This window comes from Rutilus rutilus (assembly GCF_951802725.1).
Source record: "Rutilus rutilus genome assembly, chromosome: 3".
NCBI classification, from domain to species: domain Eukaryota; kingdom Metazoa; phylum Chordata; class Actinopteri; order Cypriniformes; family Leuciscidae; genus Rutilus; species Rutilus rutilus.
In genome coordinates this window covers 49,737,586-49,755,225 of record NC_140211.1, presented here as the reverse complement: position 1 = coordinate 49,755,225, position 17,640 = coordinate 49,737,586, and the positions used below count along the sequence as shown (strand labels likewise).

Below are 17,640 nucleotides of genomic sequence, written 5' to 3'. Positions count from 1 at the left end.
TAAGATTCTTGTTTGATCCCACAAGGACCAATTCCAAACACAGAATTCAGACACATTATTGAACCGCCAGACACTAAACTAAAATTTACTTCGTTTCATACCTAATATATCTGGTTATTTGCGCACTTTGAATTAACTATTGAAAAGAGAGCAAGTTTGTCCGCTGTATGTATCATTTCGCGGAAATATCTGGCAACCCTCTTTCAACCCGCATTTCTCTTGGTGTGTGCGCTTGAGATCGGACTGTCACCGCGCTCAGATCGGCATATTATTTCTGAGCTGCACCTGGACTTCACCAGCACACTGCTTTAACATACAGCTGGAGAACTTTGGATGTATTTACCGCTGCCCGACATTTGATTTCTTTTGGAGAAGGGCGATATGGGGACACGGTGTGCCGAGGTGGCACTCAGACTGATGATGGGGATCCAAACAAGGAGCCTTTTTATTCCTTTTCAGAAGCTCCTGTAAAACAATTGGATATCAGGACATTGATGATCCTGAGAGCGTCAGTTTGGAGTAAACCTTACAGGATAGAAAGAAATCAAGGGTCTCTGCGTTGGAGAAACAGAGTATCACCATTTATTTCTGCGCGCAAGGACGATTTTCATCGCATAAAAGAGACTGATTGTGTCCGGAGACGCGTGTGCGGACTGTGCGCCCGGTGCGCAAAAAGACCCTCCATCACCAAGAAGCTTCGCGGAGACGCGGGTAAGTTATTCAGCCTGATATCAGTGTGCCCAGGAAATCTATCCTTTATCACCTATTGAATTTCACGAAGATACTGCTATCCTGTTGTTTTATATAAAATTGTGTTGTTTGGATGGTCGTTTTCGGGTGAATGTTTGCACGCGTACCGTGCGCCCGCTGGTTATTAAGATGATTCACCTCTGTGTGTGTTTTCAAGTCCCTGATCCTTTCCCAATTCCTATTAGGCTATCATTCTTATAAAATAAAAAAAATAGGCTACTCATATAGGCGAGTACTATCTATAATACTATCTTTGAGTAGCTCATGGGTTGTAGGCTACTCAAAATGTTGGTTACCCAACATATCAGTTTGTGTTTTTAATTCCCTATTAAACATCATGTCAGATTGAGGAGACCTTTGGAGTGTTTTAAGTACTTTTACCGCAATGCTTCATTATATGTGCATGTGGCCCCGTTGCTCTCACCTTTTATACCCTCCTGCGCTTACGTTGCATCCGTGATGAATTACTGTGTTTATAAATTCAGCACGTAATAAAGATTTAAAAGAACTTCTTTCATAACTTATTGGATTAAGATAATTGTAATACAAACGCTTTCTCTGAAGCGCTCAGCTGCGCAAAGGCGAACCATGCAAATTGACGCAGTCTGGAGAAAATGTCGTTTAAAACTGATTATGTTCCTCTCGGGTTCATTGCGCTATATTAGTTTCATTAGATTTTCTGTTGTTGGAGGGAAACTGCATAAATGCCCATACTTCAAGCATAATGGAGCTGGCCTTTTCCAGGAGCCTCTGAAGGGACATTAGGAGCTCTCTGTTAGTCTCACCTGAATGCTTGCTTTCCTTGGAGAGCTACTGCTTGACATTCTACTGGAAGACGAGGGAGATTGAATGGGTCGAATGTGTTCTGCATTGATGCCTGAAGCATTCATGTAGTAACTTTGCTCGCAGCGGAACGTTCTTGCTCTTCACAGAGAACCGGAGTGAACAAACCTTCAAACTGTGTCCGATTTGGAAACCGTGGAAGCAGTATGGGTTATCAGGTACTGGCTCATCGCTTTGCCACAGTAACAGAGTTGCCAGGCAGGGAAGATGACATGCTCTCGGTTTGAATTCTAAAGTAATAAAAAGTAATCATATTTATCTTTATATTTATTATTATTATTATATTATAAAGGCACGTTCACATAAAGGACGATAGGGCATAACTTATGAGAAATATAAAGTTTTAAGAATAATGATAACGATATAGGAACAATATCGGTGAAATCACTTTCAGAATGATTTTTCCAGCTGATGAAGAAAAAAACATGACAGCCAATCAGAATCCACCCTACTAACGCTCGAGCATTTAAAGTGGCAGACAATAAAAAAAAAAGCGTTATCATATGTTGGTGGAGGCAAATATAGTTAGTTAAAGACCGATCACTATTATCTTTCTAATTGTACGAGAATAGGAAAGTCTACACCGCAGCTTTAATGATAACGGCACAGAGTAAAGGCCCGTTCACAACAAGAATACGATAGCGATAAAGATATAGTCCTAAAATCGTTCTCAGTATTAAAGAATATCAGAGTTCACACCAGTGCTACAACGATAATGGCACAGAGAAACAAATCACTTTCAGAATGATTTTATCCAGCTGATGAATGATAAAAACACTGACAGCCAATCAGAATCCATCCTGCTGTAACAAGCTCAAGCATTTAAAGCAGCAGACAAACAAGCACTTAGTTATCTTTTTAGTTCTCATGTAGCTAAACATGTTTGTGTGCACTAACAGAGCTGTCTCTCTGTCTGGCATCCTGAATGTTACGGAGACATGTAATGCTTTGGGTCTCACGGCTTGTCAACCTGAGCTTTGCTTACAGCGTAACCTGTCCTCATGGATTTTTCGCTTTGTCGTTTCTTAGTGCGTGCATGTGTGTGAGTGTGTCTGTGTTGAGCAGCCTTTGACCTCATCTCTACAGCGAATAGATGTCTGCTCTAGTATCTGCTGTTTACGGCCTTCACACTGACCACATTAGTCATTTTAATACAAGCCAGCAGTACTTTACTAAACTGAAAACACGTTTTCTCATTAAGTCAGAGAATTGGAACACGGGTGGTCAACATACTGACTGGATTCACCCGATACGGGCCGAGGGCTTTTGGAAACGCACTCCTGAGTGGCTTCCTGTGTGCATGCTCTTCACATGGTCTAAATAAGATTAGTTCAGCCACCCCGTTCATGTCTCCCTCACCTCGCTGATGAACCCCCGCGCGAAACCTTCCACTTCATTTTTCTTGCATTCCTGGCAGCTCCTCAGAGGGTTGATTGATTACAGAGGATCCTTTGACCCCAACTGGTCTCAAATTAAATCAACGAAACACATTAATCAATAACTATTGGGTCACAGGGTTGAATTGCAATGTGTGATCTGCCATTAGTGTGACCTATGGCTGAGCGATATATCAAATATTCATGATGCATTCACGATGATGATTTTGCTGGCGATGTAGAATTAAATGACATTATGAATAGCACAATTCATGTATCACGTTTGATGCCGTTTATTAAAACGATAAACATTAGTAGCAAAATTGCATTAGATTTGATATGCTATCAATGAAATGGACTATCACTACGACGATTAATCGAATATTAATCTACATTTTAAAAAAAATCATAATAAAAAAGTGAAAAATAACAGCATGATTAGCATTGCAAATGCGCTAAAATACTTAAATACTATAAAAAAAGAGTATTAGGCTTTTTTAAATAAAGACTTAAAGGTAACACTTTACAATAAGGTCCCACTTAACTTTAATTAATATTGAGCAATGCATTTGTTACAGTATTTGTTCATCTTTGTTAATGTTATAAAAATACAGCCGCTAATTGTTAGTTCATGTTAGCTCAGGACCATTAAATAATATGAAATTATATGTTTTTAATAATGTATTAGTAAATGTTGAAATAATCATTTACTAGGATTAATAAATGCTTTAGAAGTATGCTTTTCAAGTTAACCAATGTAGTTAAAGGGATAGTTCACCCAAAAATGAAAATCTGTCATAATTTACTCACCCTCAAGTTCCTAACCTGTATGCATATTTTTCTTCTGCTGAACACAAAATAAGACATTTTGAAGGGCCCCATTGACTTCCATAGTATCTTTTCCATACTATGGTAGTCAATGGGGTCCATGAACTGTTTGGTTACTCATATTCTTCAAAATATCTTATTTTGTGTTCAGCAGAAGGAAGAAATTCATACAGGTTTGAAGCAACTTATGGGTGAGTTAATGATGACAGATTTTTTGAGTGAACCATCCCTTTTATCTAATGTTAACTAATGAAATCTTATTGTAAAGTGTTACTGAACACATATGAAAATGATTGCAACAGTGCATCCAAATGAGCCTAACATGCACCACAAGTGTGAGAGAGATTGCATAAATACTGTGTGTGTTTGCACTTACTGTAAGATATGATTGCATATATATATATATATATATATATATATATATATATATATATATATATATATATATATATATATATATATATATATATATATATTGATACAAAGATCTTAAGTATTAATACTATAAGGGTTAAACTTTACAGAGGCCTGTGCAGATTAACAATTTTGCCATCCTTACATTTACGGAAATTATGCTAAATACGCTGGGTTTGGTTACAATAGTGATACAAAGCGGAAAAAAGTGGTATTGTAAATACATCTTGAGAGTCTACTCTGAATTATGAATGTTTATAACTAAACGTTTTGATTCTGGTCATTGTAATGTGATTGTAACTAAAGAATTTGAAGTACCATAGTGAATGTGATGTAGAAACATTATGAACTGTTCACATCCTCAATGTTATCAGCTGTAATCACTTTCAAATGAGGCTTTTCTCTTTTCAGTTGACTGTGAGATGCGTTTGACCTGATTCTGATTCACAGTCTCCACAGTTTTTAATCGCAATGCTGCTTAATTTAACAAATTAATGAGAGGAAAACGGCAGATGAAAAATGCTTTGCAATGTCAGACTTCATTTCAACCCATGTAAGAATAATAACCAATCAATTTTTACCACTTCATGAGCACATTTTACAAACACTGAATTAAAAACCTGGAATATTCTTGTCAAAATGGTAGTTCCAAAAAATCAAGATATATTAAATTTTATAAAAAGGCAATGCCATCCAGCTCTAGTTTGGATGTGTCATCCTTTGACAAAAAACAGACAGATTGAGAGATCCCAGACATGACGCATGCAGTCTTCATTTTTGTGTCGTTGTGGTTATGTGTACATTTGTGCTGGTGCAGGTGCGGGTTGAGATGTTGAAAGCGGTTTATTATAGTGATCCAATAGCTCTGTTAGATTGTCACCTTAGATGCAATGGGAGTTGAGGGTTTCCTTTGTAAGAGCTATCTGCTATTTACTCCTCTGAAGAGCAGGTGAGATATTGCTTTTCTCATTTTGTCTTCCTGTCAGCTGAACTGGTGCCCTGAAAATGCTTGCTGCATCTCACTTTTTCTCTCTCTATGTGTTGTGATTTTTCTGCCAGATTTCTCTGAGCATCTGAAATGAATTTGTGCATCTCCATCAGGCCCCTTAGGGGCTTCGTCTTCTCATTGGCCACCGTGTGCTTTGTGCCCTAATGAAGGCAATTTATAACCGGGTGGTTAATTCACAGCCTGGGTGACACAGAGGCCTGCTATTCGTTAAAGTAATGTTGACTGTTTCCATTTGAAGCAATTTTATTTGCCGCTGCTTCTATTTCAGGCTGCCTTTTTTTTTTTTTGGGATAGTTTCAGCTGGAAATACGTGCCTCTATCTAGATTTTTGAAAAGCTTTAACAACATATGTTGCTTCAGTGAAAAATATTTGGAGAGTTTTTGCTAGACCAAAACATGTTCAGAAAACATAACCAGTTTAAGTTACAGTGAAGTGATTGAATTGAGTTGGTTGGACAGACATAACTATTTTTACATAGATTCTTCCTCCGTTGTGTTGTCACAACACAAGGACGGTACATAGATTAAAAACAAACCTTTAATGTTAATGAAAACTAAGTTGGTTGTTTGGAACCACTGTCCGTAATTAAATTGAGTTAGTTTAAAGTAGCATTTTTTTAAGTGTATGCATGCAATTTACTGCAGTTTTGCAGCTGAAATGAACACCATTGTACTTATGATGTGAAACGCTCGAGCATGAGTGCCGTGAAACACGAGTCATGATAAAACATCTCAAAACTCATAGAAGCAAGCTAAAATGGTACCCACAGGGACGTTTTTCACTGTTTAAAAAATCTACATTTGCAATGGAGAAAAAATTATATTGCTTATAGCACCTTGTGGACGAGTGAAAAGTGCACGGAGCAACATATTTCAGGATTTGCAGAAATCTAGGCAGAGTCACCTATTTCCAGTCAGTCTTGGTTGGATGGATTGCTTAGCCTAGAAATCTAGACGCACCCTAGCGGCAGCAAAATTTATATAATTTATCTAACATCTTGATGTAGGTCTGGCTTGCCAGGCTATGGATTGCCTCTATTCCTGCCAATCTTAATCAAGGCTTGCATCAGCCCACGATTCACTAAATCTATTTGATGGATTTGATTTTCACAACTATTGCAGAGTTTGACATTATTGACTATAGAAAAAAAAAAGTCCGACTATTTCTGCAACACTTTGACCAGTTAAAGTGAAACTTAGTAGGTGTCATTGTTTCCATTGTACTTTGTGCCTAACAGGGGCTCTTTATAACTGTTGAACTGTTGTCTGCAGGAAGTACATTATTTTATTTTCCCTTCATGAAGACTTGCTCTTGATATACCAAACCAACAGGCTGAAGGGTGGGAATCCCACTCATTATTCCTCACGACAGATACAGTTAAATGAGAAAGTCTTTATCTCTTTTAAATAATGGCTCTGCATAGCGGTGATGTGAACTGCAGAGCAATTCGCTTCACAGGGCCGCTTTTTTGTGTGTTTCTTGCGGCCAGGAATTATTTGTGAGGGTGTTTGGGAAGGTTTAGGATTGATAAGATGTAGTTTGCATTCAGATCAAGGTCACTGCGCTAGCTGAGACTCCCTTTTCCACTGACTGGTAAAGCAACTTATCTCTGAGATTTATATATGGCCTATGTTTCTCTAGGCTATGGGTTTCTAAGAGAACTTAGTGTGTGAAGTTTTGGCTGTCTTATACTGTTTCTTTCATTTTGGCCAAGACTAACTTGAAGAGTTGAGAATGTCAAGTTATTGCCTTTATAAGAGAATATTATTGTTAAACAAATGTAGCCTTGCAATTTTAACTGACCAAAGTCCATATTTCTTAAGTATGACAGCCAATAGGAAGCAAATGCTGAAATGCTGACAAAAGATAATGGATGACAGAAATGATTTTGTCCAGATAGATTATTTTAAAAAACAAATACATTGTATGTGCAACTCATACATACACTGACAAGATGTGCTCTCTCTCTATTGTAATTCTATTATAATATTTTTTTTTCCCCTAAGGATAAAAACACAAGGCCAAGGATAAAAAAATCTTAATAAAAAATTTCTTTAAGATCTGGTGAGCCTTTGTGCTAATTTAATACTTTATGGTCACACCTCATGACATTTATCTTGAAAATTGTATGAAAGTTTTTCTAAAACACTCTTATTTGACGCTCTGTATTTGGTTTGTTGTTAAGATATTTGCTATTCCATTGCATTGTTTCACTTCATACCATTGGAACCACAATTTGTTGGATTTACGAATGACAAGTGTGAAATTTTGCTTAACCCAGGGTTAAAAAGCTTGAAGTTACAGGAATTATGTAGTGTGGTAAAGACTGCAGCTAGTAGGTGTATGTGCTTGATTAACTTTGTGTATTTCATGTGTCCAGTGTGAGGTATTTGGACATTGTCAGTTGCTCAGTGTTTAGCATAGCCATTTGTTAGCAGGGACAGCCGCTAAATGTCTCCACATACATTCTGTTTAATTAACTAAATCAATCTCTTGCCCAAGCCAGAAATACAATTACTTTACTGGGCGTTGCCAAAACACCTGCCCTCTGTGTGTGTGTGTGTGTGTATCATTATCCCTTCCAACTCTCCATTTGTCTATTGAAATTGCACTTGTTCCCAAAATTGTGTTGCAGTAAATGAGAACAGGTCATCAAACAGTGTGTGTTCATGGTTTTGGTGGTGTGAACATTGAACTCCTGCGTCCCTGAGTGTAACGTCAACCAGAATATCGTCATTGTCGGACAGAAACCTTGTATCTCCAAGAATGTTACATTTCAGGAAAATACTTTTCATTGTCAAAGTTGATATTGTGGCTTTATATATCGGTCATACATTTACATTTAATCATTTAGCTTAGCAGACTCTTTTATCCAAAGTGACTTACAAATGAGGAGAACTATAGATGCAATCAAACCAACAATAGGGGAACAATATGGAAGGGCTGTGACTAGTCCCAGTTAGTCTAGCGCAGTGCATGTAGCAAGGTGTTTTTTTGTATAGATATTTAATAGTAAGTGTTAGTATTAATGGGTAAAGTGTTGACGAAAAAGATGCGTATTCAGCCATTTCTTGATAATGGCTAAACACTCAGCAGCTCAGGTTGAGTTAGGAAGGTCATGAGGTTTATGAGGTTTTACCGACAGTGGAGTTATGATGTTTAGTTACAAGCTCTTTTTAATACTTTTCATTGGTTAAATATTTGCAAAACCCACAGACAGTTGTAATATGTAACCAATAGCAATGATTTATAAAAAAAAAAAAAAAAAAACACATGTATATTGTCACTGTTTCCCCCAACAGCGACAATATACAATATACTGGTTCAGCTCCACATCTGAGTTTTTTTTTTTTGGAGCATGAATTGAACCGATTTTTTTGTTTATAAAAATAAATGTTTTCTTTTAGTTTAAAGGTTAATCTGTACTCATTATAATGTATTTTATATAAAACAATAGAAGTCTACACTACCATTTATTTGATCAAAAATACAGAAAACCAGAAAAATTGCGAAAAAATATAAGAATTTAAAATGTCTGTTTTCTATTGTAATACAAGTTAAAATATAATTTATCCCTGTGATGTCAAAGCTGAATTTTCAGCATCATTACTCCAGTCTTCAGTGTCACATGATCCTTCAGAAATCATTCTAATATGCTGATCTGATGCTCAAGAAACATTTCTTACTGTTATCAATATAGAAAACAGTTTTGCTGCTTATATTTGGTGTTTTTACTGTAATTTGTATAATAATGCAGCCTTGGTGAGCATAAGAGACTACTTCCAAAAACATTAACAAATATGAATTATTCCAAACTTTTAAATGGTAGTGTGTGTCCTCACTTAAGTTAAGTAAATATGTGTGTTTGGTACAGCTGTTCTAGCTCTTCACTGAGGATGAGTCGTTATGTCCATTCACGCTTAAACTAGTGCTGACAGAAACCACCTGGCTGTTCCAGAACAACAATTCATCTCTGTCTCTGTCTCTCTCTCTCTCTCCTTGTTTCTCTATCCGCAGTGTCATATTTGAGCCCTGTGGGGTTTGTGCGTCGGAATTGTCTGTTAGGTGACATTGGTAAGTCCGTAGGGGCCAGTGTATGTGTGAGAGGGTAAAGCCACTGCAGTGCTGCTCCATTAGATCTGTGTCCTGCTTCATTCACAGCCAGAGAAGAGAGAAACGCAGATGTTGGGAAACAGAGATGTAGCAGAAGAATATGTATCTTTTCTGACATGTCTTATTGGCTAGATTGAGAAGCTGACAACAACATTTTAATGTCTTGAAAGACAGATTTGTAGAAAATAACAAGGACTTAATTTGATGAAAATTGTGTGTGTGTGTGTGCGTATTAGTGGCTGACCTATATTCTATGGTGTGCAGTTATTTTCCCATAAACTCTGGGTGCGTCTCAATCAGCTCCCTAGTTCAGTAGTCAGGGCACTGAGCGGACTGTCTCAATCACAACATCCTCCCAGGGCACTGAAACATTCGCTCCCTAAAAAGTCCTACAATGCTACATGAAAACCAGGGAGCATCGATGCTCACTATGTTCCCTTACTGGAACTTCTAAAGATCGAAACATAAATCACGCAAGCCAACTCACCACACATAATGACACACGGTAGATGTTTTGAAAAAACAAACATTATTTAATTATATTTCAGCATAAAAATACGTCGATAGACAGGTAGTGAACATAATCTAGCTAACATTTATCATTTATTTACGGCTGAATTGTTGCAGGTATATGTAACAATCAAAGTATTTATCATAATGTACTTTAAATAACTTTTTAAAAATAATGTCAGAAAGATATCAGTTCAGGTATTGTTTAGAAATACCAGAAGTGATGTTGTATAATTAGGACTATGCTGCCAGAAATACTATCATCAGTGTGTAGTGAGCCAGGTTCATTACTAGTGCCCGAATTTGTGTACACTATATAGTGATTCACGAGCCAGGGAGCTAGGGAGTGGATTGACTGCACCATCTGCTTTGTGTCGTGGCCGCATTACCACCTCGGGGTGCATTATTTTTCTAATAATTCAATGCCCCGTCATCAATTATTCCTTACATATAAAACCATTTTAGCCCACTTGTGTTCCAAGTACAGCCTCTATAATTGTTTTCGTTCGGCCCATTTGTCCCTACAATGAAACTAATGTAAGTGGGTAAAGTTTATGCATTAAAATGATGCCTTCTGAGCACAATGAATTCAGTTAATGCCTTTTTTTTATGGGGTTCATTGGATAGATGAGCTTATTAGAAACAACGGGGGTCAATAGAGTAGTTCCCTGTAAGCCCACTTGACAAAAACATTATATATCGACTATAATTATAAACAGAGCATGCTTTTTGTGTGCAAGAAGCTTCTCAATGTATTTTGTAACATGTAATGTAGTTATCAACAGTTTATATTGAAAATAACTTAGTTTTGTTCTTTCCTAGTTTCTAATACCAGTAAACACATATGAATGGTTATTTTGAAGAGGTGACATGGTGTGAAGCTTGTGCACTTACACATAACTTTAGACTAACTAAATTATAGCACATGTATTGCATATAGCATCAATGATAGCATGTAGATTATTTGCAAATCTGTAAACTTTTGTGTGCATTCACTTTTGGGACGAAATCGAAAAGCAATGTTTTAAGCAATGTGTTTTAAGAAAGCAACTGGGTCAGGTTTTATGTAATATTGACACATTTGCTTTTCAGAAAGGTTGGAGGAACCACTTACATTTCCTTTAAAATAAAAATGGTATTTTATGATTTGAATGGATCCATTCTGCTCTAAACTCTTGCGTAAATTAGGGTCGAGTTAAGATCTGTGTGTCATCATGGAGTCGAGGGTGAGTGTTTTCAGGGTTGCATTATTCTGCAGTCACACTGTCACATGAGATCAGGAAGAAGATTTCAGATGCCTTTTATTCGGGATTTAAGTGAAGCGTTTGAGACATCAACTGTTTCTCTCAGCACGCTACGCTGAACTCTGAATAAAACCCAGAGAAAGAAAGAGTGACAGTTTGAGCCTTTAAGAGCTTCAGACAAAACGAGAGAACTTAAAGAAAAGAGGAAAGCTGCAAAAACTTGTTTGAGTCACACCCTTGTCATTCGTTTCTTTCTGTTTTCATCAGAATGCAGGGATAGGCTGTGTAATCAGGGGTGTGTCCAGATGTGGTGTGGGGGGCTTCTAGACACACCCCTGATATGTGATTGGACGCCTGAAGTGCTAAAAATCCCAACAATCTTCAAAGTCAAAGGTGGGAACATCTATTCAGAGGAGGGAACTTCAATAAAACAAGATATAATGTCTATGCCTTATATAATGTCTAATGTCACAGATGAGGCTTAAGCATGTTGTCTCAACTGAAAGCAACTTGCACTGACTTATCTTAAAATATGTCAGTGCCGTTGTTTTGTCTCAAGATTTTTTCTAAGGCACGTTTATAAAAGCTACTTAAAGTCCGCGTGAACCGGAAGTTGCAAACGACTTTTCTCCAGTGCTGTGACGTATTTCCCAGTGAAAAGGAATATTGAACAGAGGGCAGGGTTTTACTCTAGCGCTCCTCCTCTCCATCTCTCGCTCATAGCAGACTAACGGTTTGAGGGGAGTGGTTAAGCGTTTCCCAAACCAAGCCGTCAAACATACGTCATCAGAGATGGTCCTCCAAGGCAGAGGGGAGGGGCATTTTCAGATTTTGATTAAAGATTACAAAGCCAAAACATTTTTTTGTGTGGATTGACTTGCATGGATGAATTGTTCACCACAAAACTAACAATTTAGGCAAACAAAGTAAATATGGTCAATTTTGAATTCATGTGGACTTTAAATGTCCTAATTTAATTAAGGCCTAATCCTTGCTTAAAGTCCCCATGAAATCAAATTTTGGATTTTAGTATGAATATGTTAGCTTTACTGTTATCTATAAGCTGTGCTCCAAAACAATGAAAAAAATTGCATTTAGAATATATATAAGCATTCAAAACGTAGTCTCTGATGACATCACGCTGCACTTCAGCTTCTCATCAGATTTTCTGTCCAATCAAAAGCTCTCTAGAATCTGAAGCGCCCCGCCCCCTACATTATAAACAGATGCTGAAGCTGCGGGTGAAATCAGTGCACTTGTTCACACATTTACTATTTTCTACAAGGTGAATGCCACATAATGCACTATATAACGGATAAGGAACGATTCAGACAGTGTCAATATGCTTTCCATTGGGGCGAATTAAGCGAATCACAGCAGCGCGCACAAAGTCTGCTCCGCTCCAGAGACAAGATAACACAGAGCGGATCATACGCTCAAGTCCAGAAAGACCAGAAAACGTTTCGAAACCCATTTGAATTCTGCACAGAGTGCTATATTTTAAAGCGATATGGAGGAGATTAGGAGGAGAAACGGTTCGAGATCAGGAGGAAACTGCAGCTTTACCGAGTTCAATGGCTCTGGCCGAGCTGTGATATAAACAAATCGCTATTGGCTATTTCAAAAAAGGGGAGGAGCTGTTCGCTTTTCTTCGAGATATGTCCCGCTCTGTCTTCCTGTTTCAGTGGAAATTACGTCAACTCATTAAAATAATGCTGTGCGTTTCAAGGCACTTTGGTGGGCCTTTATTCTAAGCCCTGTCTGTGAAACCAGAACCTAAGGTTTAATGGATTTTTCTTGCGCGCTGCTGTGATTCGCTTAATTCCCCCAATGGAAAGCATATTGACACTGTCTGAATCATTCCCTATCCCCTATATAGTGCATTATGTGCCATTCACCTTGTAGAAAATAGTAAATGTGTGAACAAGTGCACTGATTTCACCCGCAGCTTCAGCATCTGTTTATAATGTAGGGGGCAGGACGCTTCAGATTCTAGAGAGCTTTTGATTGGACAGAAAATCTGATGAGAAGCTGAAGTGCAGCGTGATGTCATCAGAGACTACGTTTTGAATGCTTATATATTCTAAATGTGAATTTTTTCATTGTTTTGGAGCACACTAGCTTATAGATAACAGTAAAGCTAACATATTCATACTAAAATCCCCAAAACGTAATTTTTTTTTATGATAATAATTAATGGTATAAAAAAATGTTTACAAATTTTTTAGATGATAATATGGTATTATCATTAATGGATGCAGGGTTGTGCTTCCTGTCATTTGGCCTCTATAACCCTTCTTTGTTCCTGATGGTAAGACGTCTCTCCTCTGTCTATAATGAAGAGGATTATCAAATCAAAAATCAAGCAGGGCCTCTGCCCGCTGGGATCCTTCAGCTGGGCCATATGGAGGATTTACTGATAATCCTTAGTGTTAAAGGACTTCCGAAAGAGATGCAGAAAAGACTTTTTGTCATGGGAGTATTTCTGCTTTTGTGTGTGAAATCATGACAAGACTAGCATGTCACTGGTGATTGATTCTAATCTTTGGTCTTCATATAACGTAGGGTATACCGTATACCTGAACCAAACATGCACTTGCACATCCTTAATGACAGATGCGTTATAAATTGTTCTGCAAGGTTTTTTCCCTCTCTTCATCGCCTCTGGCTCACTGGGCTCTTTAAAACAATAAGGTTTCACACCTATATATATATATATATATATATTTAAAACAATAAGTTTTCACACCTATACTGGTGTGACTTTCTTGACACTCTTGTCTTGTTGATACATGTAATTAATGCTGCATTCAAGTGCACATGAGAAACTCCTACCTTTGAATATTCCAAAAATGGGTCTCATTTAGGGATGAATGACATATCTGCCACCATATCAGTATCGGCCGATAAATGTTCATTTTTGTCATTTAAATGTTCATGTTCACAGCTGAGACACTTCAGATGCGCACTGTTCGCCATGATGGTTTTGATTTGCTTGAAATATGATTGGAATCACTTAAAGGAAAATACGGTCAAATCTGTCATATAGGCTAGGCTTGTGTGCTTGGGACATTGCTTTTAATGGTGAGACTTTTGTTTTTGTAATCAGGCTCTCAAAAATTATATACAAATTTGGATTTAGATTTATCGGCCAATATATCGGTTATCGGCTTTCTTATATAAATAATTATCGGTTATCGGTATTGGCCAAAATGTCCATATCGGTGCATCACTAGTCTCATTCACTAATTTGTGCATGAAATCACAAATCATGATTCACCAATAGCTTTCATATTAAAATGTATTCCAAATTTATGAAAAAATGTAGGGACTACTGAAACCACTTGCAATCAAAAGTTGCAAACTCTGTGCGTCCTTATAAATGTGTTGAGATGATATTTTATATTTAATCTTAAATATATTTCATCGTATACAGTGAAAGTAAGAAAAAGATTGTAATCTCGAGTTTCATTCAAAACAGCATATGTGTTTGTATAAATAATGACAAAATTGATATTTTTCGGTGAACTGTTCCATCTGCGAGATGCTGTAGTCTGTTTGCTGTGTGACTGCTGATCTTCTTCTGTCGAGTATCTAGCACGTTGACCTCCAAGAAATTATTGTGTTTAGTAAATCAAAGTGCATCTATCAGTGAGTCAGTGCATTCATCGACAGATGCATCTTGCGGCAGTGCTAAATCGTCTAAGACTAAGTTCTCCATCCTTATCCTCAGAAACTCTTGTTTACTGTCTCTGCAATTTTAGCCTGGACAGATGCAGCTATTGTCAGCTATTTCGTTTTTCTTTGCATTCTGCATTGCTGTTTTTCTGGCGTTTGGAGAGGTTCGCGCTGGTAACGAGATGGCACATGTAGGTCACAGGTCTCTGAGAACTTAATTTATGGTGCATTTGGAATGCTTGTTCCGCCCTGAATACGTTATATAGGAGCACAACCTCAGTGGAATACTGATGCACGTGTGTTTACACGCATACACACACACACCAACCCACACACACGCGCATGTCCTCTTTACTGTAATTGCTGGTCAGATCCTGTAAAGCAATGGCTTTAATATTAAAGTGTTATGTTCTAAGGGGATGTGACCTTAAAATGTCACTTTAAGTATGTAAAGAACATACAAATTAATGCCACACTGTTTAAAATACCACACAATTATAATTTGTTGCGTATAAAATTCATGCAAAAATAAGCCTTAAAAATAAGCACAAGCAAAGTTTAATTTTTAATTTTTTTAGCTTTTCCCCGGCACGTTTTCAGATGTTATTTGCCTTAGAGTAAACACAGTACACTGGACGTTTTGAGTTTTTATTGGTAGGTGTAGTTCTAAATGATCAACATAATATATCATATTTCAGCTGTGGGAGCAGTTCACTCAATATATATTGATATTGCCTTCAATTCAGTCTCATAGTTAGTCAGCAGCAGGTCATATATTGGGCCTTTGCTCAATCCAATTAGTCTGAATGTACTTCTTTTACTTGTAATAAAATCTGTAAGTCATCTTATTTTAGTCAATTAACAGCCCAAAAAAATATGATTCAGATTTTTATAAGTGCAACAAACCACACTACTTTTAGGCATACTTGTCTTTCTGAACCAGAAAGCTAAACCGCACTCCCTGGAAATGACGCATTGCTACATCTTTTGCAGAGAGCATGACGAGTGGCTATTTTAATTGTTATTGTTAATTGCATTTTTTTTTTTTACAGTCATTAATCTCAGCCTCAAATTGTCGAGTTGTTGAACTGTAATAACACATTTATACAAAGGTGTGAGGTTTTAACAACAAGCACTTTTTTTTTTTGTTCGAGGATGATTTTTATTCAAGTAAACACACACACAGACACAAACACATGTTGTGTTTTCATGTTTTATTGGGACTTACTGTATATTCTATCCCCTTACACTAACCATACCCCTAAACCTACCCATCACAGAAAACTTTCTGCACTTTTACATTTTCCAAAAAACATCACGTAGTATGATTTATAAGCTGTTTTCCTCATGGGGACCAAAAAATGTCCCCACAAGGACAAGGATTTGGGATATTTTGTCCACATAATGTAGGGTTTACTAGGACACACACACACACACACACTAGACAAATTAAACTATTGACTAGTGAGATGGAAAAACATTTTTTTAAGAAAGTTAGTCAACAGTGTCAACAAAAGTGACCATAATTACTGTTCCTTACTAATGTGCGTAAGTTTGGGGTCGGTCAAATTTAAGTTATTGAAAGAAGTCTCATGTTCACCAAAGCTGCATTTATTTGATCAAAAATACAGTAACTATTGTGAAATATTATAATCATTTAAAAGAACTGTTTTGTATTGTAATATGTTGTCAAATATAACTTATTCCTTTGATGTCAAAGCTGAATTTTCAGCATCATTACTCCAGTCTTCAGTGTCACATGATGCATGTTTTTCTCAGGATTATTTGATGAATAGAAAGTTCAAAAGAACAGCATTTATTTGAAACAGAAATCTTTTGTAACATGTCTTTGGTGTCAATTTGATAAAGCTACAAGAGACGGAAAAAGTGAATATCGTTCTAAAATGAACGGATATAAATGAACACCCCGGGTTTTTCCCAAAGACTTCAGTGTGGAAACTCTTCTTGATAAGAGCAGCCCGGCAGGAAAGAGAAACGGCGTCATTTCCTTTTATCTCTCAGACTCATTGAGTCCTTTTAAGATCTTATTAACATTTACTCATTTTAACAAAGCACGGTTCCATAAAGCATCACCTGACTCCACACTCACTGCTTCAAGTTCTGGAGGGCCCTTATATGAGCTGAGCACTTAATGAAGCCGGATTTATTCCCGCTCGGTTTTTAATTTGCAGAACGCTCTCCTCATGCAGTAAAGAGTTGTATCGGTCTCCACCTCTTTTGTTGAGGGATTTATTCTGAGCCCTCGGTTGCCTGGCTGCGTTTCTCCCAGGTCTCCTCCCCCTGCGGGTTTGTGGCTTTCGGCTCAATTGATTTCCATCCGATCGATAGCTTGAAGCTGGAATTAAGGAAGGAAGCACGAGTCACGTCCTGCCGATCCGACCGCGGTCTCTGAGGAGGGCTGGGGTATCAGAATAAAAACCCTCAGAGCGAAACGAAGGTGCATTTGAATGCGATCCATCACCGGATTGATGCAGCCAATGATCTCCGCTACGCCAGTGCTGCCAGCCAATAATCTCCTGCACAAAATCCCTCCTGTCACCCTCCGGCCAATAACGCTTCCTGTTTGATCCCGCTCCCGTCATCTGGCCAATGAGGCTAAGATTGATGCGCGGCCCAGCGGAGCAGAGCGCTTTAAACGATGACATGCGTCTCTCTCACCTTGAATCTAATTGACTGTCTCAAAGCCCGAGTTGGGAAATGCTGACGGGGAGGATCGCGCCTGTCAGAGAGCAAAGGGTGGATGTTGTTAGTGACGCAGGGCCTCCTTGAGCACTCCGCAGATGAAGCCAGCCGTCGCATTACAAGCAGAGGTCACGCAGATGAAAAACACAATGACAGTCAAGGCTGGGTTGA

The 17,640-nt window shown here is 37.8% G+C and overlaps 1 protein-coding gene across 5 annotated transcripts in view; it reads left to right on the top strand.

The window, feature by feature from the left end:
• The first annotated feature begins 265 nt into the window (after positions 1–265).
• Positions 266–17,640, top strand: part of LOC311287784 (adhesion G protein-coupled receptor L3) — a 308,150-nt gene continuing 290,775 nt past the window's right edge. For all 5 annotated transcript variants that reach the window (XM_084404835.1, XM_084404834.1, XM_084404833.1 and 2 more), the window contains exon 1: positions 266–711. The gene's annotated coding sequence lies outside the window, so the exon portion shown is untranslated. The remainder of the gene's footprint in view (positions 712–17,640) is intronic.